Genomic DNA, 26,699 nt, shown 5'->3' with positions numbered 1-26,699 from the left:
AGACAGTGCTGAGGCCCAAGAATCTGAAATGGCTTTGTTGGGTAAGGGTCAAAAGGTTCTTTATATCATATGCCTTATGCCCTAAAAACAGAGGTGTATAAGAGCGAGGTTGACATCTATTTGACAACAAAATGCCCGGTCCCAGCCCAGAAAGGGGAAGTGTGACTTTTACCTGGAAAAGGTAAATTGGTTAGCACAGCTCAAGAGGGCACCAAGGGTGGAAGATTACTTTTCCTGGGTCAGTCAACCAACCTGGAGAGCTGTGTCCATGCTGATTGCAAGGTAGGCCTCTTTAAGGGGTTGAAGTAATACATTTTCCTGAGTGCTGCCTCCTGCCTGCTTCCTTCCCAGAAGGCCAGCTGCTACCCCTTCATCCTGCCTGATAACATGGACCCAGTCTTTGTGCCCCACCCTCTGGATAAAAGCTGAGGAAGAAGTAGAAGTCGGCCTTGTTACTGTGCTTTTGGCTGACTCTCTGTGGGGAGAGAGGTGGGTGGGAGAGTGAGCATGTACACATAGGACTACGTATGTCTTTATGTATACAGGAGAAGAGAAGGCCTTGGAAAATTTATAGCTGGGGTGACCTCTGCTGTATGCTAAGAAACCATGTATTTACTGATAATCAGTGACTTCTCTGGTTCAGCAAAAACTACAAATGAAATTGATTCAGAAAGTTTTGGACAGGATGCTGACAGGATATGATGTTCATCAGAGTCCAAAGTTTGGAGGTAAGCCACTTCTAGACACTTGAGATCTGTGTGTTAAGTTGAATAGAGCTGAGACACAGCAAATCAGTCCCACCAACTAAGCTGACCATTGACATACCTACAGGCTCTACACTTCCGCCTCTCCAGATCCCACCTTCCTGACCTGCAGTGGAGCACTCCTGGGCTGCCAATCTTCAGGCACTTTGTTTTGACCCCGGAGTCTCTCCCACTTCTCTCGCTTTATGTAGAAGAGGGCTTCTGCTCTCTCCACACTACCTTGTGAGGGTACCACATCTGAGGCTCATTCCCTGGTGTGACTGGAGGAGCACTACCCACAGAAATAGGCGTGCAGGACATAGGGCCCTATGCTTCTCAAGCTAGAATTTTCTGTAACATCTGTCATGCTGTAGGGCATACACATTTTTGAACACACATTCTTTGCACCCTGGACACTCACCCTATTCAGTTTGTTGAAAACTGGGCATGTGATCTACTCTATCCAGTCTCCTTTGCCTGCCCAGGCCCCAGGTGCTTGTCCCTCTGTCCCTTAAGCCTTCGACTCTCACCAAGTTTATTGGCTCTACCTCCAGAAAAACATCTTATCTCTTCTTTGATCATGGGCTCCCAATATCAGGCCTTGGGAATCTTGCTGCTGAGTTAGTGCAACAACTTCCTAACCTCTTGTGTGACTGATACCAGTTTTGGTATCTCTAGTCCATTCAACACACTGCAGTCAGCATCATCTTTATAAATCTAGCCTGATTACTTCAGGAATTGTTAATGGCTTTATTTAACTTCCACATAAAATCCAAACTCTTTGGCCTAGCATTCAAATATTGAGAGAATAGATGAGAAATAACAATGAAACTGAAGCACAAACTACCAGGAAGCCAATGAGTCAGTTTCTATATTTCCTCTCAGCCATCCCCTTGGGAAGGGCAAGTAGCCTGGATCACACAGCTTTAAGTGACAGAAAACCTATCCTGAGTCCACAGAGTAGAAGTAATGTTCTCTGACCCAGGGGACACCCAGGAAACCTAAGCCAATGACTGACAAAAGAAAGGGTGCATTAAATAGAGGTTCTGTGGGAGGTTGAACTTAATTCTAAAGGATTAATGAATGCTAAGGGTTTGCATTTGTGCAAACAAATAGAGTTCTTTTGTTTTTTTAATTTATTTTAGTGTTTATTTATATTTGAGAGAGATAGTGTGTGAGTGGGGGAGGGACAGAGAGAGAGGGAGAGAGAATCTGAAGCAGGCTCCAGGCTCTGTGCTGTCAGTACAGAGCCCAATGCAGGGCTTGAACCCATGAACCGTGAGATCATGACCTGAGCCGAAGTCAGACACTTAACCGACTTGAGCCACCCAGGCACCCCAAATAGAGTTTTTTGAATACTCATTGCCTCAGTCCTAAAGAACACACAGCTGTGAGGATTTGGCACATGAAATTAGACTAGTAGGGCCACTATGTTTGGCATGGGAGCCACCTTGAAAACCAAGGCCATTGCCCTAGGTCCTGAACTTTGGAGGTAGGTCTCTTAATTGATTTCCCTTTACTGCACTGGTCCCTGCAGCATGTGAGGGGGATAAGGTGTGGTGCACAGGTTCCAAGGTGAGTGTGCTCCTGAGAACTGGGAAACAGAGTGGAGAGGGCAGAGGGCAGGCTCTTTCAATGACTTTACCCTATAAGGACAGCAGTGCCTTATCTAGGTGGATTCCCTGGGGAGGAGGCCAAAACTCTTGAGGGAGAGAGGGCTGGGTACATGGGAGTTCAGGTGTTAGAGCAGAGCCAACTTCCCCTTATATGATACCAACATTTGCATCCATTGGGCCAGACACTGGTAGGTGTCAAGGAAGAGCAGCTACCTCATTTCTTTATTTCCTTGTTCTCTTATATCTTAGCAAAGTCTAACCAATGAGTATTTAGGTACCAAGCATGTTCTTCCCCTGTTTTAAGGCAAGGTAGCTATATCTTGGTAGGCATCCAGGGCCAGAGTGAGAGCAGCAGGCAAGGGCCGACCTCTGGGGATTGTCAGGTATGGATAGTCTGCATTGTCTCTGAGGTACCTTACCACCTCCTTTCAAACAGATTCTGATTTGTTTATGACCTGATGCCTAAGTGGCAGTGGTGGTTGGGGGTGGGTGGTGGGTTATATGAAGCTTTCTCAGCATGCAGACCTGTGGCACGGGGTAGGTCTTTGGATTGATTTGGTCAAACAGTAAATGAAGGGTGAAATGTAAGAACAACTCAGGACCTTATTTATACAGAAGGGGTCACTGTAGGCTCTAAGTCTGTGGCTGTGTATGTGTACATGGGGAGTGGGGAGGCCAGTAGATGGGGCAGCTTCAGTCTGAATGGAGTGGGCGGCAGGGATGGAGAAAGCAGAGAACAAAGCAGAACACCATGGTGCCAAGTGTTCTTCGTAGGTGATAGCCTCCCCTGCCTGGTCAGTGACCATAGCGTGCTCTAGAGAGGAGGCTTAGCTGAAGGGAGCAGGAGAAGAGGAAGGCAAGCACCTGCTGTGGGCTGTAAATAACAAGGAGGTGAGGTTAAAATAGCTGAGGGGAGTGTTTCACAGGGAGAAAAGAGGGCCTGGGTAGAGATGTACAACTTGATCTAGAAGAGAGTCAGACTCTCAAGATCAAAGAGTGAACATGCTAGATTACATTTTGAATTGCATATAATCAAAGGGGGAAAGATGCAGCAGGAGAATGAGGGCTGATGCTGGACAGAGAGGGATGAAGGTAAAGAAGAATAGTGAGGATAAGAAAGAAAACACTGCCCAGAAATAAGTAGTAATTGGTTTATCAGTAGCACTTAAAACCCATTCAAACCTGCTTCAAAGGCAGGTTGAGCCCAAGCCTGTCCCCATGTCTGTCAGGTCATCAGTGGTAAGCAGGATCCAGACAGTGGCACCTATCCCATGAGAGTCACCTGCCCTTATAAGCCTGGCTTCAAGGAAATTAGGCTAAGGGCTATAAAGTTTAGGGACCCCTAGATCTCCCTATGAGGCCTCCCACTAGACTCAGAGTCAAATCTCTCTTTGTGTCTAAGCTGCAGTAGAGTTTCAGAGTTCACAAACAGAGGCCTCCTCCTCCTACACAAGTTCGCAAACAGAGTCCTTAGTGACATGTCCTGTTAAGGTTTAAATAGGAGCTTTATTACTTCCTTAAGAAGGGAGGGGCAGTGAGAAGAGGAAGAGGAGCAGGAGCCAGGGAAAGCTAGCAAAGCTGCTTCCCTCTGAGCAAGAGGGAAGCCACAGTGTTGTGAAAAGCAGCTCCCTGAGGGCTTCAACCCAGCCCAGCACCTGGAATGACATAGGCTCTGCCATATTGTGAAGTGAAGGAATGAATGGGACATTTTTATCACCCCTTCCTTCATCTGCTCTTTGAGCTCTAGAACTGTGGTAGATACTAAGGAACAGAAGTTGGAGCAGTGAAGTTCTGAAGCAGGAGAGAAGTGGTTATTGCTGCCACTTTTCTTGCCTTCCAGAGCTCATCAGGGAGGATGGCACTGGGATACGGAGCTGAGGCCATCACTCCAAAGATGGATTTTAGGTACCTTATCTGGAAGCTTCTTTTCTTAGTTCTGGCTGCTATAACAAATACTGTAGACTGGGTGGAAACCACAAGACATTTATTTCTTACACTTCTGGAGTTTGAGAAGTCCAAGATCAAGGTGCTGGCTAATTCAGTTACTAGTTAGAGCTTTCAGCCTTTTGCAGAAGACAGCTGCCTTCTTGCTGTGTGCTCACATGGTGGAAGAGAGAGAGTTCTCATGTTTCTTTCTCTTATTATAAGGGCACTAATCATTATGGGGAGCCTACCCTCATGGCCTCATTTAAACCTGATTATCTCCCAAAGGCCCCACCTCCAAATGTAATCATATTGGTGGTTAGGCCTTTAACATATGAGTTTTTGAGGGAACACTAATATGTAGTCCATAACACTTCTCTTTCAATGATACTTTTAGAGATGTGGGGATACTTTAGCTATGTTTTCATACTGACCACTGCTAGCACATAAGATGGCCCTTATGGGCAGATAAAGTAGAAAAAGTTTTCCTTCCTCTGGGATACAGCTCCGTGCCAGGCTTATGGCTTGGTGAGGGGAATATGGACTGTTCTTTCAGCTGGGATCCCATGAACATGGCTTTGTGCTGGCCTTTTAGGGTCCCCAGGATTCCATTAGGAGGGATAGAATTGCCTGAATGGTCTAGAATGAGAAGAATGACCCTGGGATTGGTCTGGGGCCCTGGCTGCCTGGCCCAGTTCAGGTTTGTTAACTGCATAATAGCGTTTCCATCCTTAAAAGACATGTGGGAGGCCTGAAAGACTGTAATAGAAATCTGCATCTATAGAAAACCCTGTTAGTACATAGCACTTTGCCAGGGCTTGTTCACAATAGCCCTGAATGCTGGTGTCTGGGCTGCACCTTAACTCAGAAGCCCATTTACTTCTCCATTGTCATTCAGACAATTCTTTCCAGTAGCACTTTGCTTTCTGAAACACTGGACTTGGAGTAACACATTTCTTCCTTTGCCACTAAGCTTCTGGGCAGTCAGCCTGCAGTGTAGCCAGCAGGCTGAATCACAATAGTCATGCATATTTCCATAGCAGCAGTGTGATGTAATACATAGAGGATAATGTGGCTTTGCTGTAGAGCTAGTTATAGGCAGCTCTGAGCCAATAGAAAATTAAAATTTACTCATGCACAGCGCCTTATAGTTCACTGTATACTTTTAAACCCATAATCATGTTTGAATCCTGCCAATGGAAACAGAGACCTGAAAAAAAAGCCCAGGAGGAAGAAACATAGTGAAACACATGCTTACACATCCAGTTACATTTGCACATTAAAAAAAAACACACATACATGCATTTTCATTCACTCACACAAACATAATCACATGCTGACACATGCACTCATGCACACTTGCACATGCTTTTACATTTATACATTAACATGCTCACACATTTTCCACATATGAACATGCTAGTGCATTTACACACTGACTTCTACACTTACATTCACTCACACATGAACATGCTCACACACAAGGAAAAACATATATTCACTGAACACATAGTCACACGTCTATATGCACAAATTACATATGAACAAGCTCACACATGAAAAGGTTCACACGTTCACACAAACATACTTACATGAACATGCATGTTAAGCCAGCCACACAAGAACATGCTGACACAGTGACATAACACAAACACAGTTACTTGCACACAAACATGCTCACATACACTCATGCTCAGACATTCATGCACATACCTGAAAACGCTGATACATTCTTTTAAACACACATAAAATTACATATTCATCCACACTTGTACATGAACACATTCACACATACAAACTCAGAGTCACTCCCACACAAACATGCACATGCATTCAGTCACATTTATGAGTATACTTCCACATTCACTTACACATAGATACACTTGTACAGTCACAGGACACTCTCACACATGTGTTCAAACTAAGACATTAAAATTTTCACTGACATGAGCATGTGTAAACATACAACCTGGCTCCTACATTCACTGACATGAACATGTTTTTATATTCACACATGAGTGCACTCATACATTTACTCACATACTCTAAGCCAAATCTGTTTGCACATAGCACATTTTAATACAATCACACATGTAGTTACATGTTTGCTCACATGTATACCCATGTTCACACATTTGCTGAATGAACGTATTCACATTATAACATCAAACACCTCATGACACACATTCATTCGCATACAAAATGCTCAGACATTCATGCACATATTAAGACATTAACATGATCACAAACATACTCATACATTCACTCATATGAACTTGCTCAAAAATTAACTCACATATAGACACACTGACATACATTCACACACTTAAAACTTCACTTAAAATTGTACTTGATCACACTCACATACATGAACTTGCTTATGCATTAAAGTACACACAGGAAAAATATTCACATGTTAACACAGACACATACCAACTTGTTCATGTATTAATTCACACACAAATATATTCACATACATGTACATGCTCACAAATTCACTCATAGACATGAACGAAGACAATAATTCATCCATACACAAACATAAACTTTCATTCATACTAGCACATTAACATGCTAAAAACACAGACATGCTCATGCTTTCATTCAGGTATGTTCATGCTCACACACACGAACATGCTCACACATTCACCCACATGAGTATAAAAATGAACATTTCTACATACACAAACATGTTAACACAGTATTCCACAAGAGCACACTCCTATTTTCACTCCCATGCACACAAAAACACACACATTTTCATACATTCACACATGGATATGATTGCACCTACTTAGTTCCAACATTCACTCGTAGTCACATGCACTAACAGAATCACACATGCATGAACAATTTACACATTCACTTAGTTGACATGCTCATAAACACATATACACATGCATTAACACATTCACTTACCCCAAACACACACTCACACATATTAACATGAGCACACATTCACATACAGATAGGACCATATTCACTCAATCACACAAGAACCTACATATACTCACCCACACACATTCACTCACACTCATAGAAGAACACACAGTATTACTTCCATACAGATGAACACACATTGAGTCACATACAAACTTGCTCACGTTTGCTTACACAGAAGAACATACACGTTATCATGCCCCCCACAAACATGTTTGCATATTTACTAACTCACATACATGGACTCCTATTTTCACTCAAACCTGCATTTCAGTAATATGCACACATATCTATACCCTCATACATTTATTCAGACATAAACATCTTTTCACATTCACTCAAACACAGATACATAAAAACACAAATACAAAGCACACATTCACTCATACTCACACATGAACACACACATATGCTTACACATTCAAACATGTGATCATGCTCACATTTATATCACTTGCACAAAAACATGGACATATTCACATATATGCACAGTGAGTTTGCTCACATACTCACATGTACACTCATTAACACATTCATGTACATGGACATGATCAATATTCATACACAGATATTTGCACGTACATACACACTGATGTACTACACAATAACAGGCTCATATGAATGAACGTGGTTACATATTCATTCACAGATAAACATGCTAACATGCACTCTCAAAAATTAACTCTTATGCATGAACACATAGAAACACAAATTCACATTAACATTCACACATGAACAGGCTGAATTCACTCACACACATATATGCTATACATATCCACACAATTACATGTTTATTCACATGAACATACTAACAAATTTACTCCCCTTCATAGACATACTCATATGCACTGACACACACATACATTCATTCAAACAAATATATACTCCAATTAATATGTTTATACATTCACTTGCACACCCAAATATGCCTCATGTACCCTGGGTCACACATTTACTGATATGCATAAGCATACTCATCCTTAAGGTGTTCACATGCTCACATGCACAAAAATTCACCCACACAGACACAAACTTGGTCACAAATTCCTCAAATAGACACCTTTACATGTAATCATTTGCAAATACACACTAACATGGTCACATACGCAAACATGGTCACTACACATTCACGAGTATATTCATCACACTCAAAAATTCACTAACGTTAAAACCTATTCATGGACTCACACGAACATGTTCGTAGATTTACTTGCATAGACACATACAGTCATACATGTTCACTCACAAAAAATATTTAAATTCACTCACACATGGACATACAAATTCACATACAGACACTCATGCTCACAAGCATACACTCACAGAGTTTACACATGCATATTATTACCATGCTCGCACATTCACTTGAATACACATTTACTCACACGGATACACTCATGTGCATATTCTCATATATTCTGCACAGAAACACACTCACCCATTAAGAAGCTCACACAAATGAACACAGTTACACGTTCATTCATACAAGCATGCTTACACATGCATTCACTCAAATAAAATTTGCTCACACATTCACTCATGTAGACACACTCATATGTGCTCACAGTTATGTACTGACACATTTCCTCACTTACATGTGTTAACGCACACAATGGTACCATACTCATATTCTCACAAATGAGTATGCACATACCACAAAGCTCACACATTTACTCACCCATGTAGATAAGCTAACATATACTCATAAGCCTGTGCTTGCACATTAGCTCACAAAATATACTCAACTTTAACATGTCCACATGGACACACTTACACATGAATATGCTAACATTTATGCACATACTTACATAATCACTTATACATGTGAACAGTCCGACTCAAACACACAAACTCATACTTGAACAGGCTTCCACATTTACTGCCACACATATGTGCTTATATACATGCACAGTCATTATTAACTTGCACAAACATGCTCACACACTCACTCACCAAAACTTGCTCAGACATTCACTTAATGGAACATATTTACCAATTCATTCAGTCATGTTCACAGATGCTTGCGTACACACATTCACTTACACATGCACATTAACACACTCACAAATAGGAATGTGCCCACACATTTACTGATAAACATTCTCACACTCACCGGGATGTTCACACAGTCACTCACATAAAGACACATTCACATACATGGATCAAAACTCATGGATTCAAATATGCTAATACTTTAAAAATATCACACAAGTAAACATACTTACAAATTCACTCACACACACACAAATGTGCTAGTATCCATGCACATGGTAACCTGTTCACTCATGCTCATGAATGTGCACATTTACCTAATCACATAAATATACTATTAATACACTCATATTTGAACAGGCTCACACGTTCACCTTCCAGTGTGGACATTGTTATATAAAGGACACAAAGGTGGCCTCAGTTTATTGGTCCTATGTTGACTATTTTTTTCATAGTAGGTTAGAACCCATTAACTCAAAAGCTGGCCAGCACCAAACTCAAATGTTTACACATTAAATTGCTTTAAATATATCCCATATAAGCAGATTATTTTAGCTATTTAGAGCCTAGAGCTTTCCTGCTTTGCATAGCATGCACAACTGCACCCAACATCCGCTAACCATAGATAAGATACACCCTGTAGCTATACAAGACAGCAAGCTGCTGCTTCCCTTCAGCAGTCTTTGACCCTGAGAATCCTCATTGTATTGCTGAGTGGCATTGTCTAGACACATAAGTCCCTACAATGATCATGTTTTTCCCTGAGAGTTACCTTTCCTTCCTCTCCTTCTTAGAGGTGGCTCCCACATGGTAGCCTCTGGAAGGTCTCCTGTTATAAGAGCTATCCCCTGCATGCACACCTGTGAAAGCTTCCTCCAAATAAAGGTCATTGTGTGCTACTGCCAACTTTTGGGCATATCTTTTTCTGTGATCAGCCTCCAGATCCCTAGCACTTGCTACTAGTGGTGGTAAGCGTAGGGGAGGATTTTGGTGATAATTGGGAAGCCAACATAGGATCCACGCAGTCAGTAGGACAATGAGTTGGAAAAATGATCCTGGACATCCTTAAGTGGTTGAGACTCAAAATTTGGAATGTTTCCATGTCAGCTTTGCTGTATTCTATATTTTTCTGTGGTCTCTCCGTGAGTGAGTGTGTATGTGTGTTTAGCCTGACCAAGCAGTAGCACCAGCATTTGAGTCAACCTCTCTCATTGCAATTGACTTTTGGGGTTGGAGGCACTGAGTTCCCTAAGGACCTGTCCACCTGGGCCCCTCATTAGGCAGGCAGTGGACTTTGTAAGGCCTTTGGGCCTGAAGAGGAAAACAAGAGGAGTGGATGCCTCTGGACAGAGAGTGGGCTACCTCTGACCCCATAACAAGCTTCAGCAGGAGTTGCTCCCTGCAGCTGTGCTGGTGATTTGGGACACTGAGATGAGGGGATGGGGACATCCTTGTCCCTGGGGACCACTGTGGCAGGCAAAGGAATCAGTAAGTGAGAGATATTAGGCTGAGGCTGGTCTCTTTAGACCAATTGCAGATAGTATCATTCTAATCACTAACCTGAAGGATATGGAGACCTAATCCCTGGGCCTAGCCAGCTAAAGCACCACTTAAAGTGACTGAAAGCAAGAAGTTTATATTTCTGCCTCTCCCAGGGCCCCAAAAGAGGTGGCTGCCCTACTAAACAAGCATTCCAAACCATGAGATATGTGTTGGGCTCTGCTCACAGTTGCTTTTCACCAGACCACCACGTGGAGAGGAGGTTGGAGTTTTAATTCCCTGGGAAGTTGAGACAGATGGGAGAACGCTGAGCAAGAGGACTGGTACCCTCTAGAAGAATAGATGGTGCAATAGCATCAGGATAGTGATGAGAATTATTTTACCTACTGCTTTGCCGGTAACACAAAAGTCATAAAAACAGAAAAGACAGAAGGGGAGGGCCAAAAAGGTGAGGTCACTTCTAACTTGGAAGAAGGAGTACATCCTCTCATTTATCCCAAGACCCAGTCTTTCCTTAAGAGAGACTTGGCTCAAGAAGCAAATGACAAAAGGGCTGTCTGGCTGTGTAGAATTTATCTGATGGGAAGTGAGCTCCACCTAGCAGGGGCTGAAATTGAACAATTGATTGCCCTAATATGGAATGGAAAAATGTCTCCACTAAAAGACCCCACACAATTAGTGCAGATGGCAGGAGAATGACCCCAGAGAAGGCTTTGGACTCCAATATATAATGTTTCCTTTGGAAGTTTGCCCTGGGTGGTTTGGTAAGAATGTTTGGATTCTGGTACCAACATATTCCTAAGTTCAAAAATTTGCTGGCCCCCATCTTTTGACTCATCCATAATTCTTCCACTTTTCAGTGGGGACTTGATCAACAGTAGATATTAGATAAATTAAAGAAGGCTATCACTTCAGCTTTCCTGCTAGTGCTCTGAGAACAGAAGGTTGTTCACTCTAAAATTCACTTCTGGGAACCTCTGGACCGAATGGACAGGGAAATGCCTTACCTGTGGACTTTTGGTGACTCTCAGACTCAGCCCAAAGATGTTTGTCACTAGAGTGACAACTACTAGAAGTGTCCTGAGACCCTATTGAAACTGAAGCCTTTACTGGAACAGAGCCAGCTACCTTATGGACTGAGATTCCTATTATGTCCTTGTGTTGGGGGGTCTGGAGCTGGTGTATTAAATTAAGAATATGCAGATCATGAGCTGCCAAGCGGGGAGGCACAAGCCACCCACATGGGGTTGTCAGGTACCTCCCTCAGCATCTGAGCTCCCAATTTCAGGAAAATGAAAACCCAAAGGTTATTTTGATTGAAGGGACAGTTTCAGTACATTTGCATGAAGGAAGTCAGGTCACAAGATTTATTACTTACAGATCCAGGAAATGAGGCAGGATCAGGGTGGGGAGCACAGCAAACCAGGGGAAGGGTGGTGCTCCATCCCAGGTCAAGATCAAGCAGAAGGTACAGAGGGTAGCAAGCATCTTATAAGGTGGTTGGGGTGGAGGTCACTAACTTTTCACGAGCTCAACTCTAAGTGGTTATTTTATTTTATTTTATTTTTAAAGTTTTTTTTTTTTGAGAAAGAGAGAGAGAGAGACAGAGAGAGAGAGAGAGAGAGAGAGAGAGAGAACAAATGGGGGAGGGGCAGAGAATGAGGAGACAGAGAATCCCAAGCAGGCTCCATACTGTCAGCACAGAGCCTGACATGGGGCTCAAACTCACCAACCATGAGATCATGACCTGAGCCGAAGTCAAGAGTTGGACACTTTAACCAACTGAGCCACCAGGCACCATCCCCCCGCAAAAGGCACCTTGTAAAATAACCATTTAGAGGTGTGCCGAGGTGGCTCAGTTGATTAAGCATCTGACTCTTCATTTCGGCTCAGGTCACGATTTCATGGTTCATGAGATCAAGCCCCAGCACGGAGCCTGCTTGAGAGTCTCTGTCTCCCTCTCTGTCTCCCTCTCTCTCTCCCTCTGCCCCTGCACCGCACATTCTCTCTCTCAAAATAAATAAACTTGAAAAATAAAATGTGCCTTGGGAAAAGCAAAGTGGGAACTTGTGATGGGAGTCCTAAACTCTGGTCCTTATCTCAATGTCAACTCAGGGTGTGAGTAGGGTTGCTATACTATAAAATGCATAGGTAGCGACTCAGAATAGCTTTTTTTTCTCATCACAGCACTAGGCATGCTTGCATACATGCACCCACACATTTATTCACTGACATGATCATGCCTAGAAGTTACTCACACTGGTGGGTGTACTTATCCATTCACATGCACATGCTCACTCATTCACTCACTCAAACAAATATGCTCAAATCAACATGGTTACACACGTGAAGTGCTTACATGTTCAATCGCCCAAATAATCTTATATACTCAGTTACTTATTTATTCATATGTGTCAATACTGATGCATTCTTGAATTTATGTGCACTCTTTAATTTATGTTCACAGACACATATTTCTTTAAAAACATAAACATGCTTAAAAATTCATTCACATACATAGACACTCACTTTTAATCACTTGTACATCTTCACATACCCAGTCATAGATGCATATCAATATACTAATTATAAAAGCCTGGCTGCTGTTCATTCGTATATCTGTGCTCAAACACACAAACATAAATTTACTCAAGCACACGTAGATAATACATATGCACATGCTCATGTTCAGTTACTAACAATAACATGCTAACAGTTTACTCAAGAATAGTGACATATTAACTCACACAGTCATACACACATATAATTTCATGCACTCTCTCACACAAGCATTCTCAGAATTCACTCCCATAAACATGATCACAAAATCACTCACATATCAGACTTATTTATACTTAGATGTACATATTCACACTTTAATTTATTTTAAAGTTTATTTCAGAGAGAGAGAGAGAGAGAGACAGAGCATGAGTGGGGAAGGCGCAGAGAGAGAGGGAGACAGAATCTGAAGCATGTTTCAGGCTGTGAGCTGTCAGCACAGAGCCCGACACGGGGCTCAAACTCACCAATGGTGAGATCATGACCTGAGTAGAAGTTGGATGCTTAACTGACTGAGCCACCCAGGTGTCCCCATATTCATGCTTTAACTTACACAAAATAACATGATTACAGAAGGAGCATGCTCATGTGTTCACTTTCACATGAACATGCTCATACTTAACAGATACACAATCACTCACATAAATACACCTACATATTAACAAGCTTTGAGATGAACTCACATTCACTTACAACATGCTTACAAGTTTACTAACACATAGACACACTCACATCCATGTGCACACATCTTCATTTGCTCACAGGGACATGCCCACAAATTCATTCTCACAAAGGACATGCTCATATATGCTCACATTCACACAATCGCATTTTCTCTCACACATGCATATAAACACTCACAAACAGGGACATACCCATACATTCAGTCACACACTTGGGCATCCTTAGCATGATCACACACACACATGATAACACATTCAATCATACAAACACATTTACAGAATCATTTGCTTATAGAGACACTCTTACATGTGAACATTTACACAAATCACATCTAGTCTAGTCATACAATCATATTTACATATTTTCATGTGCCAACATTCTCATGTTCACTCATGCACACACCTGTTCTCACCCATGAGCATGTCCACAATTTCACTAAAATTCATCCTCATGTGCATAAACACGTTCACACATTCATTAACACAGACATGCTCAATTTTTGCACACATGTAGGCACACATACATAAACTACCACCATCATGCATATTCACAAATTCATTCTTATAGAAGACACACTTATATATCTAACACAAACACATTCCCTCACACACATTACCAAGCTCAAAAACAGGGCCATGCTCACACATTCACTGACTCAACCTCTGCATTCTCATTAGCTCATACATAGTCACATATACCCTATGTGCTCACCCTCACCCATTCACTTACTCAGGCACATTAACACACTCACAAACAGAAGTAGATGTACATATTCAGTTATACCAGCACATCACACTTACCATAAACTCAAACATTCACTCACACTCAGATTCACTTACACACTCACATTAAATGTGCAATGCACTCATATGTTAACAGGGTCACAAAAACAAATGTGATAGTCACTCATTAACACAAATATACTAATACTTATGAACATGCTCACAAATTCCTTACACTTGGACATACCCAAACATTTGCTTCAATACTCAAATATGTTATATAACACACTCTAAAACATGAAAAAGGTCACACATTAACTCTTACAAATGTACATGCTCATATATATGTACATGCTCACACACTCACTCATTATCGTGTTTATAATTTACTCAAAGGAGCATACTGGCAAATTCCTCACACATGTAGGTACACTCATATACATTCATACCCACATGCTCACACATTCATTCATTCACACAAATATACTCCCACCTTCACTCACTCACATGAACATGTTCACAAATATACTAAAAAATGCAGATGTATCAGATACCTTCTCTCACACACTAATAAATGTACTCTATGCAAACATCTCAAACATTTACCCAGTCACATGAGCATACCCACAAATTCACACACACAGGGACACAAAAATATAAACTCAGATGTTCCCAGTGGCACAGACCCTTACATATACACATTAATACTCTCATAACCAGGAATATGCTTATAGAGACACTCATACACAAACATACTCATATCCACCACAAAGCACAAACCTTCACTCACATAAGAAAATGCACTCACATGTGCTTATGTTCAGATGCTAACATTTCACTCATACAAATACACTCACATTAACTACTTTACAGCAGTGAGTCTGATACACATTCACTTGCTCACATACATATGCTAACATCTGAGCATGTGGTCACAAATTCAGGCCTACACTTGAACGCACACAAACACATACCTCAGCACTCAAGTATCATGACACTAACCCACTCTCATATGTTCAAGTTTGTATATTTAATCTCTTATATATTCCTGCTTGTATATATACATACACTCACACATTCATTCACAGATATACTCATACCTCACTCCTTCAAATGAGCATTATCACACATTGACTCACACAGCAAACATACTCAGAAGAATTCTGTACACACACTCACACATTCACTTACACAGGCAAATTATCATTGACATAAGGAGAAACATTCTCATATAGTCACTTGCACATGGATCTAGTCACGCTCAATAGGAAGCTCACAAATTCAAACACATAAATACACTTATATTCACTGACACATATACATGCCTTTACACAAGTATAGTCATATGTTTGTAACATCATACCCCAAATCCACTTACCTATTCACTACATACAAACGTGCTAATGTGTGTATTTACACTCACAAATACACTCATACAAATGAGCACACACAAATACTCAATTAAACAAATTTATATACCATGGAACACTCTCCCCTGTGAATAGGTTCACACATACACTGTCACATTTATGCTCACATATATACAAATGCTCAACATTCAGTCATAAGAAAAGCTCACTAATTGGCTCACACAAGCATAATAAACATTTCACTCACATACCTACGCACACTAAAACTTGGTTTGCAACCTCAGCAGTTCTCTGAGTGAAATTTGAAATTGGCACTGTACATGGAGGGCAAAGAGAGACCCAAAGAAAGAGGCAGACCACTCCAGATTGGTGGATGGCGATTTCAATAAGCAAGAGAACTTACATACAAGGCTTGTCTTGGGTGGCCACAGAGGAGTAGATCTCCACACCTGCCTGCCATAATCTTAAAAGTTTGTATGGAGGCCTTAATGGGGTTCAGTTACATATCTAGTCCAGATGGTCTCAACAACATATTACCCTCTAAAGGCTGTATCCTTGAAATGGCTCCTAGTGGGTAACATGGGCAGCATGTACATTCCAAGGACAGTGGGGGGATAAGGAGCCTCTGATTGCACAGGTCCAGCTTGTAGGTCAATGTGCTTTCTTTCATGTTTGATAATCTCCTTCAATACTCTGTCCTTCAAGACTGGCTCTTAGAATTTTATATGCCCCCTTCTTTTACATTGTGCCCTGAGTGGTCAGCAAGGGATTTTCTTAGTGTGGAGGTGGCTCATTTGGTGGCTACCTGGCTTCACTACAGGATGATGCCGCAACGATAATATAAGCACATACAAAAGACTGATTAAGATAATGATTCCCAATAAGTAATGGTTGTTCCCACCAAGAGTCCCATGATCCAAATCACTGATTTATCAAGTCCCTTAGGCTGGGGGTTGGATCACTCAAGGCATTCACTTGTGGCCTCATGTGATTCAATAAAGATGGTAAGTTAGCAGACTCATTGAGTATGAACATATAACATTTTGTTTGGGTAATGGTACATGTCTCTCCTTATGAGGCAGTAGTAATGTCTAAGGCCATCCTAAGGAGCTAGAGAGGGGTAAATGCCTACATACCCAACAGTTGGATTGATTGCTTTGCTGGGCACATGAATGGACCCACTGCAGAAAGGTCTTTCCATCAGGGCCCATCCTGTGATTACAGGATACTGGAGCAACAGAAGTCTAAGGTTGAAAAGACATATTTAGTAGGAACTTGTGTGGAAAGGTCTTCCCTTTCTTTAAGAATTACACGTGTCGACTGATCCTAAGATGTTAATGTGACCACAGCATTAGGAATTTTATCTGGTTGGATATACCATTCATGAGCACCATACATGTTGGCCATGGCCAGGGGAGGCAGAACTGTCAGTCATGAGGAAATGGACTAGGGGTGAAATACGTCACACCAGGACCTCCACCTTTCCTCCGCTTTCAGTGGTGCGTGTTCCATTCCAGGTATAGTGTGTTCCAATAGGTCTGGCTTACAGCAAGACAGTAGGATCCCTGTGGAGATTGAATAGTTCCCTCTCACAGAGGGTTGCAAAATAAATCACCTATTTCAGTGGGATGTCTCATTGCAAATTCTAGTACGTAATGCCTTTCCTAAATGTGATGGATCTTGGTATTCTCAGCAGCATAGCATGTAGATCTGTGGTGAAAGTTGGAGCAATAGTTGTTTTCTGCATCTTGCATACCTTTACGGTACTAGGTGTCTTGGTAGGAGTCTTCATTCTGGCATATGGGGCAATCAGCCTTACTGGGTGATCATTCAAATGTATGAAGGCCTGGGATAGTACTTAGGTCTCCCAGTTAAGGTGGTTTTATCTGTTAGTAATTTAATCTGCTGCTTATAATATTCCATTTTTCCTTTCTGTCAACCCTGATGCTTGCAGGTTATAGGGGAGATGGAACCTCCATTCTGTGTCATGTTCTTTTGTCCAGTCTTGCACATCATGACTTTTGAAATGTGACTCCAATCATTGTCTATTCAATGAGGTATTTATATATGTTACTCACCTTTTCTAATCCTCTAATGGTGATAGTCTGATTTGCATGGCTGTAGGGGAGAGCTTGTGGTAGGCCAGATGAGGTGTCCACATAAACTAAGACATATTTAGGACCTTCACTCAGAGGAAAAGGGCCAATATATTCAGTTTGTCAATTGCTCACTGGTTAGGAACTTACTGAATGACCCCAGGCACCTTTGGCAGTTGCCTTGGGCATTGTTAAGAACACATAGGACATGCTGTTACTGCATTAACCAAGTCACCATATTTGAAGGACAATCTAGCATTCCCTGGCATTATACCATCTCACTTGGGTACTATGGTGACCACTCTATGCACTCAATCTTTTGTGTCTACTGAATGGTAGGTTACTAGAGTTCATACCCAGGCTAGCGTATTAGATTCCTGATTGTCAGGGGCTGTCAGCATCTTATGAGCTGGAACATGGGGAACAGTGAGGACTGCCTCAAGTTCTTGCAGGCAAATCCAAATGTCTTCCCACATATTCTGACCCTACAAGGGCTTATTATCATGTACTCCTTGGCTTCCCATTGTTCATGCCATAGGGTTATTCACCATAGAACAGTCCCGCTGTCAGAGTAAAGGGTTAACACCCAGGACTCATAAGAGATCACTAGTCAAACTGCTTTGAGTTCAGCTCACTGGCTGTGATTCATTCCTGTTTCCATCCAGATGGTGTCAGTGTTGGGCCGAATAGTGACTATAGTCTGTGAGGATGGGTTGCCTTGACTTGAGACTAGACCTATCTGTATATCAGGTATCAATGGGAATTTTCCTCATTATGTCTCTGCAGACCTCAGGGGCTGCCACAGGAATGGAGTGGAGGATTTATGTATTCTATAGGGCCTAGTAGCATTCATGTTTCTAGAGACAGTGGACTGGTGGACAGGGTGCTCCTCTGCTGCAAATAGGCATGCGACTTAGTCAGAGTAGGAGTTTGGGCCGTGGTAGAGGTAGGTTGATGGAACATATTCACAATCTACCCCTTGAAAGGAAGGGAGTTGCCTAACATAATATGCTGTTCATTAAAGCTGTTTGATCGTATCTGATTACGTGTACATTCTCAAATATGGTATTCCAGTCAAAGCCTTGTAATATAAACAATGTTTCTAAGTGTGTCCAGTTAGAAGAACAGATTCTTGTCCCAGACTATGAGTCTGGAGTTCACTCTTGTCCAGCAAGAGAGTAGATGCAGAATTGAAAATGAGAGAGACTAATGTCTGGGAAGAGATAAGAGCCTGGAACAGAGGTTTTGTCTATGTATTTAGTGAACACTCAAGATCTTACACACGTGGTGAACATGAAGAAAATCAGATAGTAATCATTAATTTGTGTGTGTAAGAAGCAAAGGGTCTGGGCGGAGGGGGGAGGGCAAGTGGAATTTGTGATCCAAGCATATTGGTGCCAGAGGGAAAGCATTTTCCTGCAGGTAATATAACAAGTTATTCATGATCCCATTATAATATCTCATTAATCAACCTTGGGAGCTTTAGCCCTGTGGCACCAGCTTTCCTCCCTAAGTTTTCTTCTACTTAATGACTAACCTTGGGTGCTTTTGCCCTGTGGTGGCAGCTTTCTGCCCTAAGCTTCTTTAACCCATTTAAGTATAAGGAAGTCTTGAACCTATTTCCCCACAGATTCTTAGTGAACTTATGCAAATATATTGCCATGAAAGCGAGAATACTTACTAAGAGTTTCCAAATTCTAGAGGGAACAGGTAGGGAGAATAGATAAATATTTCATCTCTCATCACAAAGTTATATGTTAGCAAATTTTTGATAGCTTAAGAGCAAAAAAGTTTTTCTTAAATCTGGAAAAACAGAGGGGGCATAAGTCAGTCTGAGGGCAAAGTACAAGTGAGCGTGTGCACATGTACACACACATACACACACACACACACACTGCAGGTGGGATGTATGTGATATTCCTCAGGCACTCCTGGCTTCCCAAGAACAAAGGAAAGGAAAAATCATTAACGGATAGAGATCACAGTCATACAGGACATGGGTCTCCATCAGTTTACAAATATCTTAGTTAATTACAAGAAAAAGGCAATATTATCAATATCCTAATCTGCAGAAACCTGTAGACTCAGTTTCCTCAAGCCCCAACATCACCACTCCATGGAAACATGGGGAACAAAAGTAAGAAGGAAATGGCAGGTATAATTAAATTTCCTTACAACCTGCAGCCCATTGACAAATACTTGAGGCTGGCAGAGTAAAACATTTCTCTAGTAACTCCCTACTGTCTTAATGTTAATGCTTTGCTAGAGGGAAAAAAACAACCATAGCTTGACAATAGGTAGGCCCCCAGTGTCCTGCGAATCTACTTTAACATATGAAAATCTCTTTGAAAACTTCCCCTTGACTTTCCCTCCTCCAACTCCATAGTATATAACCAACCAGTCACTTTTCACAGCTCCAGTGCAGCACTTTCTGCCCATGAGTCCTGTCTTCATGCTTTTATAAAATCACCTTTTTACACCAAAGATGTCTTTAAGAATTCTTTCTTGGCCATCAGCTCCAATCCACCCCACCATCACCCCAAAACCTCATCAAAAGTACCAACAATGTTTCAGACAAAAAGTTGTAAAGATTATAATCTTTTTCATCAGTTCATTCAGTTCAAGTAATTCATTTTTTGTTTTTTAATTTTTAACACTTATTTATTTTTGAAAAATAGAGCATGAGTGGGGGAGGAGCAGAGAGAGAGAGGGACACACAGAATCTGAAGCACGCTCCAGACTCTAAGCTGTCAGCACAGAGCCTGTTGCGGGGTTTGAACACACAAACTGTGAGATCATGTCTTGAGCTGAAGCCGGACACTTAACCGACTGAGCCAGCCAGGCGCCCCTCAAGTAATTCATTCTTGTTGCTCTTCTGTTAGCAGTTAAATGAATTCATGTTTTTCAAATAGAGTTCTATAAATTCTTGTTCAATTCAGTGGTATGATCTTAGTTACCACAAACCTGTACTTGCCGGTCTTTTCCACTAATCTAGTCTCTTTGAAGATGAAGCACTTTTGCAGGACTGCTTTTGCAAAACCATCAGAGTAAAACAATTGTCTGTAAATTGATGAAGTTTTGGGGTGATGGTGGGGTGGTTTGGAGCTGATGGCCAAAAATAATTCTTGAACACATCTTTGGTGGAAAAAAGTGATTTTATTAAAGCACGGGGACAGGACCCATGGGCAGAAAGAGCTGCACTGGGGTTGTGAAGAGTGACTGGTTACATTCTATGGGGCTGGGGGAAGGTAAAGTCAAAAGGGAAGTTTCCAAAGAGATTTTCATATGCTAAAGACTCACAGATTACTGGAGGCCTAGCTATTGTCAAGCTAAGGTGGTTTTTTCCTCTAGCAAAGCATTAAACCTTAAGACTGTAGGGAGTTACTGGAGAAATGTTCTACTCTGCCAGCCTCAAGTATTTGTCAATGGGCTGAAGGTTATAAGGAAATTTAATTTGATCTTTCATCTCCTTCTGCATTTGTTTCCCACATCATTCTCCCCTGAACAATTTTGACCCTTAAATCTCTAAGGTTGCTGAGGGTGGAAGGTCTTTTCTTCTGTAACTTCTTCCTCCTGAATAGGGGTACAGAAATATCCCTATCTATGGATCAACCTTGGACAGTTGGGATATTTATATAGGAATTATATAGGAATTTATATAGGCATTACAGCCTATATTGGCAAAGGCAGCCAATCCATGGTAGACAACATAGATGAACTTCCTTGAGTAGAAAGGATCATCTGTCAGCTAGAAGTTGTGGCAGTGAAGGAGTCTTGGCACCAAGCAGGGAGACACTGAAAAAGATAACAAAATAAGGTTAGTATTATGAGAAAGAGGAGCCTAAAAAAAACCCTTTGGTAATTTTCCTCCAGTCTATTACTGTCATTTGAAGAGAAATTTGAGGTCTTCTACTGGTTCACAGAAATAAGAAGGCATGCTGGCTTGCAAACTAGATTCCTGTGAGGAAGGTACAGGTTTAATTCTTGATATGTGAGTCCATGAGGAATGCCCTTCTTTAATGCAGTGGGAATACATAACATGACTTGATACGAGCCCTTATATTTTGGAGTTAAATCCCCTGCTGTATTAGCTTCCCAGGCCAGAAACCAAGCCAAGTACTTGCTATCATACAGACATGTCTGCAATACCTATAGGTTTGGGCAAATTGCTCTTCACGAGGTCCCCAATATATCTTGAGGTTCCTGTACCTGCCAGGAAGTGACATTCTTTACTCACCTGGTAAGGCTGTTGGGAACTCTGTAAGCAAGGTATCAAGCCAATATTTCGAAGGGGCTTTATTGGCTCCATGTTTCATAAAGTCAACCTTAGTTCCTTAAAGCTGTATGATCATATCTGAGTCTAGGCGTGTCTCTCAAATATGACATTCCAGTCAAAGCCTTGGTAAGATAACCAGTATTCCCAATGGTGTCCAGATTTCCAAGGAAAACAGATTCTTGTTGAACTTATGCCAATGAAAGAAAGAACACTCACTGAGAGTTTTTGAATTTCAGAGTGTTTAGGTAGAGAGAAAAGATAAATGATTCAGTTTACAATTGAATGCTTTATGACATTTCTGTATATCATAGATATCTTAAAAGAAAGTTTCCTCAATCTGGAAGAGCAAATATTAGAGAACCAGCAATATTTCCAACAACAGTCACAAAAACTATAATCTACCTCAGTTCATTTAGTCCCATGTTCCTAATTCTTGTTCAATTTGAATGCAGCTTTTTATTCTGGAAATTCTTACCCATTTTAGTATTAATCTTAAAGATGTCAAATACCTGTATTTGTCCTAAAAGTCCTTTTTGTGAATCTTCTTGAAGATGAAACATGTTTTGTGAAAGAATAACAATTATAAATGACAAAATCTCAGAAATGGACACTGTTAAAAACCTGATAAGAGTTCGTTATGATGCAATTGACAAGGAAATTCAGTTATTTTTCTGACACATAATATCTCAATAATCAGAATATCAAGTGAGGACCTTATACTAAATCATGAAAACTTTTGGAATTGCATATATATTTGAGCGGTTATAGCATTTACCCATACAATACCACCTAAGGTTTACCATTATTTGACATTGCTTTCCAAGTAACTTAGCATATCAAATAAAAAGGCCTAATTGGTCAAAAAGATTTCATTTACCATTTAAATCCTGGGAAGTTTGCTAAACCTTAGAAAGTTATAAAGCACATCCTAAATAGGATTACAGATCATTATAAATCTTATTTATTTAACCAAAATGGCAATAGGAGATTCCAGAGGCTTTTTGGGGTTATATTTAGGGTTATATAATTGTTAGCAAAACTTAGCTTCTTTAACATTGAGAAGTTTTAACTAAGTAATTAAAGAACTGAAAAGGAAAAAACATAAGCTTTGGTTTTCCCAGCAGACAAAAAGAGAAAAAAACCTTTGCATATTATTTTTTTTATCAAGAGCAGATCAACATTTCAAGAAAACTTTGTCTTTTGAACAGAGAGAAAAGCAGAATTTTAATCTTGCATCAGTGTACTTTTAAAATCCATTCATTGCAACCTTAGTCTATCCTGGCCACACATAAAATTCCTTTCCAAAGATTTCCCTTCATGAACCTTCTACAACTTTCTTTTGCATTCAGATTTTGTTCCAAGCCATTTCTCTCCAAACAACCAGTCTCATTTAGGACAGAATTACTTTCTTTTACCTGTAACAAAAATGTATTTCCATTCCTTATATCTTTCTTACACATCTCCTACTTTTTTACCTACAGAGTTGTTTTTCTTACTTTCACCAGTCGTAACTACATTTAGCAGAATTTTAACTCTTAGAAACCTTAGTCTCCAGTGAAAACTTAGTAGTAACCAATTGTGAATTGTTACACCAGAATTCCTTAGATGACTAATTTATGAACTACTTAAGCACAAAGCATGTTTACCAACAGACCCAAATAGCCTTAGTTTCTCTGCAATAAGAAGTCAAAAGCACAAACCTACATTCAGTAATCAATGCTTTAGCACTCCATTCTGTTTGGAAAAGATCTAGATGTCCCTTGAATTCAATCCCAATTATTATGCGAGCAAAACTAAAGTTTCAGGTTACCAAAGACTTTGAATCTTAACAATTACCTATCTTAACGATTACCCATGAAAACTTTGAGACAGAAAAAATTAACCATTAAATCATCCTTTTGCTAACAAATTCTAACAGAGATAACATGAGCTTATTTGACCTTTAGTAAAACTTGGTAGAATGAAAGTTTCATATTTAATGTTGATAACTCTAAAGACAGGTCCATCTTAATTAAACCAACAAACTTCAATTAGTTCAAACACTGAATATGTTTCACCTGCATCCACTTAAAAGTCAATCAGTTTTTTCCATTGTCAGTTTTTACCTGGGACACCAGTGGGGGAATCTGAAACGGACAGTCCAAGGGGGTGCTCTTCACTCCTTGACATTAAGTGTGGGAAGAGGAGCCAATGGTGCCTGAGGCACTGAGGATGGTATGGGAACCAGTTATGTAGGCCACACCCAAGGTGGTGCAAAAACAGGAGGGGGAGGGGAAGGAAGAAGAGGTGAGATGCCTACAGAAGGCAGAGAAGGAAGATTCCTGATTCTGAACCTTGTCAGCTCAGAGGAGCAGACACCATGTTTTTCTTTTTTCCCATCAAAATGGAAATATGGAGTCCATGTCAGGCCAGAGAAGACAAAGAATTTCCCCAAAACCAAGGGAGATTCAGCAACTGCTTGGGAATATTCCTTAAAGTCCCTGTCCTGAGGTAGACTTGGCCACAGTTGGTTCCAATTATCATAGCCATTAATCTGGGAAATGAATGAGGGGGAAGCCCTCACATCTATTAGGAGGATGGTACAGAGAGAAAGAGTCAGCATCCCCTTTGTCAGGAATGGCCTGTGTTTCCTGCAATAACCTGGGTTCTATTAGGAGGAGGCCTGTTTAGACAATTATCATCCAATATATCAGGAGGGAGTTTACTGGCCTGGTTACTGACCAAACACGTTCTGCAAGAGGCCCTTGGGTCCGGATCCCGATTTAGAGCTGTGAAGGCCTGGACCTTGGGTACCTCCGTCTATTTGCCTTGTTTACTAAGGCCATGCAGTGTTATAGGAGATCAGTCCTTTTCTGCATTTTGCAATCCAAATGGTTTACAGTGGGTTAAAAAGGCATTCCAAGGGAGAATCCTTGGGGACTGAAGAGAAGCTCCCATGTTCCTCCTAGAGAGAGTAGAGAAGGTCCATTACCACAAAAAATCCCCCCTGGCTCCCTCGGTTGGCATCCCACATGCAGGATATGTCAGAGGTTCCTAAGGTATCAAAGTGACCTGAGGCATCCCTCTAACGATGTCTCTGTGATCACCAGCCACCTGACTAAGAGCCCCTGAAGGAGGGCATCCTAGGCTACAAATGGGTGTCAGCATATGGACCTGAGTTTGCCTTGCTAAGAAGGCCATGAAGAACTGCTGTTTTTAACCCATGGAAAACACTGGAAAAGTTTTACAAGGGGGAATTACCCAATTTTGCAATTTTAGTTAGTAGAGGACATTGACAGAAAGCAACACAGATAGAAATCCATCACGATCTAAGTGACATTCCAACACATATAGCCTTTACAGCCAACTTCCTAGGAAACAGTTCCTGGTTGGGTTTTAATTCAATAGGATACTGGTTTCGGCTGGCTCCCAGTGGAGGTCTCCTGGCCAGAAGTGGCTAAACCAGGGATGTGGAGGAGATCACATTAGACCAATGAGGAGGAAGCCACACATAAATGTCTTAAGATTGGCAACTGTCCTGGTGACTTAGGTGGCTGTCCCATGCCCATGACAGACAACTTTGTATAAGGACAGGAATAAAGAGAGGGCATCAAGTTTCTGGGTCTTATTGCCATTCCAGCCAGGCTACTAACTTCCACCCAAAAGGCAGGCTTTGTCCTCCCCATAGAGTTGCCACAGATTAGAGGATTGCAGCCTGAGCAACACATGAAAGTGTTCCAGTAAGACCACACTTCTCAAAAAGCCCCTGAAATGAGAGTGAAGGAAGAAAAGAGAAACTACTCAGCAAGTTTGTACCAACTCAGAGTCCAGATGAAAAGACTCATCGCCCTTCATTCAGGTGCCAAATAATGAAGTTCTGGGGTGATGGTGGGGTGGTTTAGAGGTTATAGCCAAGAAAGAATTCTTGAACACATCTTTGGTGCAAAAAAGAGATTTTATTAAAGCATGGGGACAGGAGCCATGGACAGAAAGAGCTGCACTGAGGTTGTGAAGAATGGCTTGTTTTTTGTACCATGGGGCTGAGGGAGGTAAAGTCAAAAGGGAAGTTTCCAAAGAGATTTTCATATGCTAAAGACTCACAGATTACTGGAGGCCTAGCTATTGTCAAGCTAAGGTGGTTTTTCCCTCTAGCAAAGCATTAAACCTTAAGACTGTAGGGAGTTACTGGAGAAATGTTCTACTCTGCCAGCCTCAAGTATTTGTCAATGGTCTGCAAGTTATGAGGAAATTTAATTTTACCTGCCATTTCCTTCTGCCTTTGTTTTCCCACATCATAAA

General features: G+C 41.2%; 1 pseudogene; it reads left to right on the top strand.

Annotated features, from left to right (window-relative positions):
• Positions 1 to 2,173: 2,173 nt before the first annotated feature.
• LOC122477121 overlaps positions 2,174 to 26,699 on the top strand; it is an 80,344-nt pseudogene continuing 55,818 nt past the window's right edge.

Source organism: Prionailurus bengalensis, chromosome X, assembly GCF_016509475.1.
Source record: "Prionailurus bengalensis isolate Pbe53 chromosome X, Fcat_Pben_1.1_paternal_pri, whole genome shotgun sequence".
NCBI lineage: Eukaryota > Metazoa > Chordata > Mammalia > Carnivora > Felidae > Prionailurus > Prionailurus bengalensis.
This window is presented reverse-complemented; position numbering and strand designations above follow the sequence as displayed.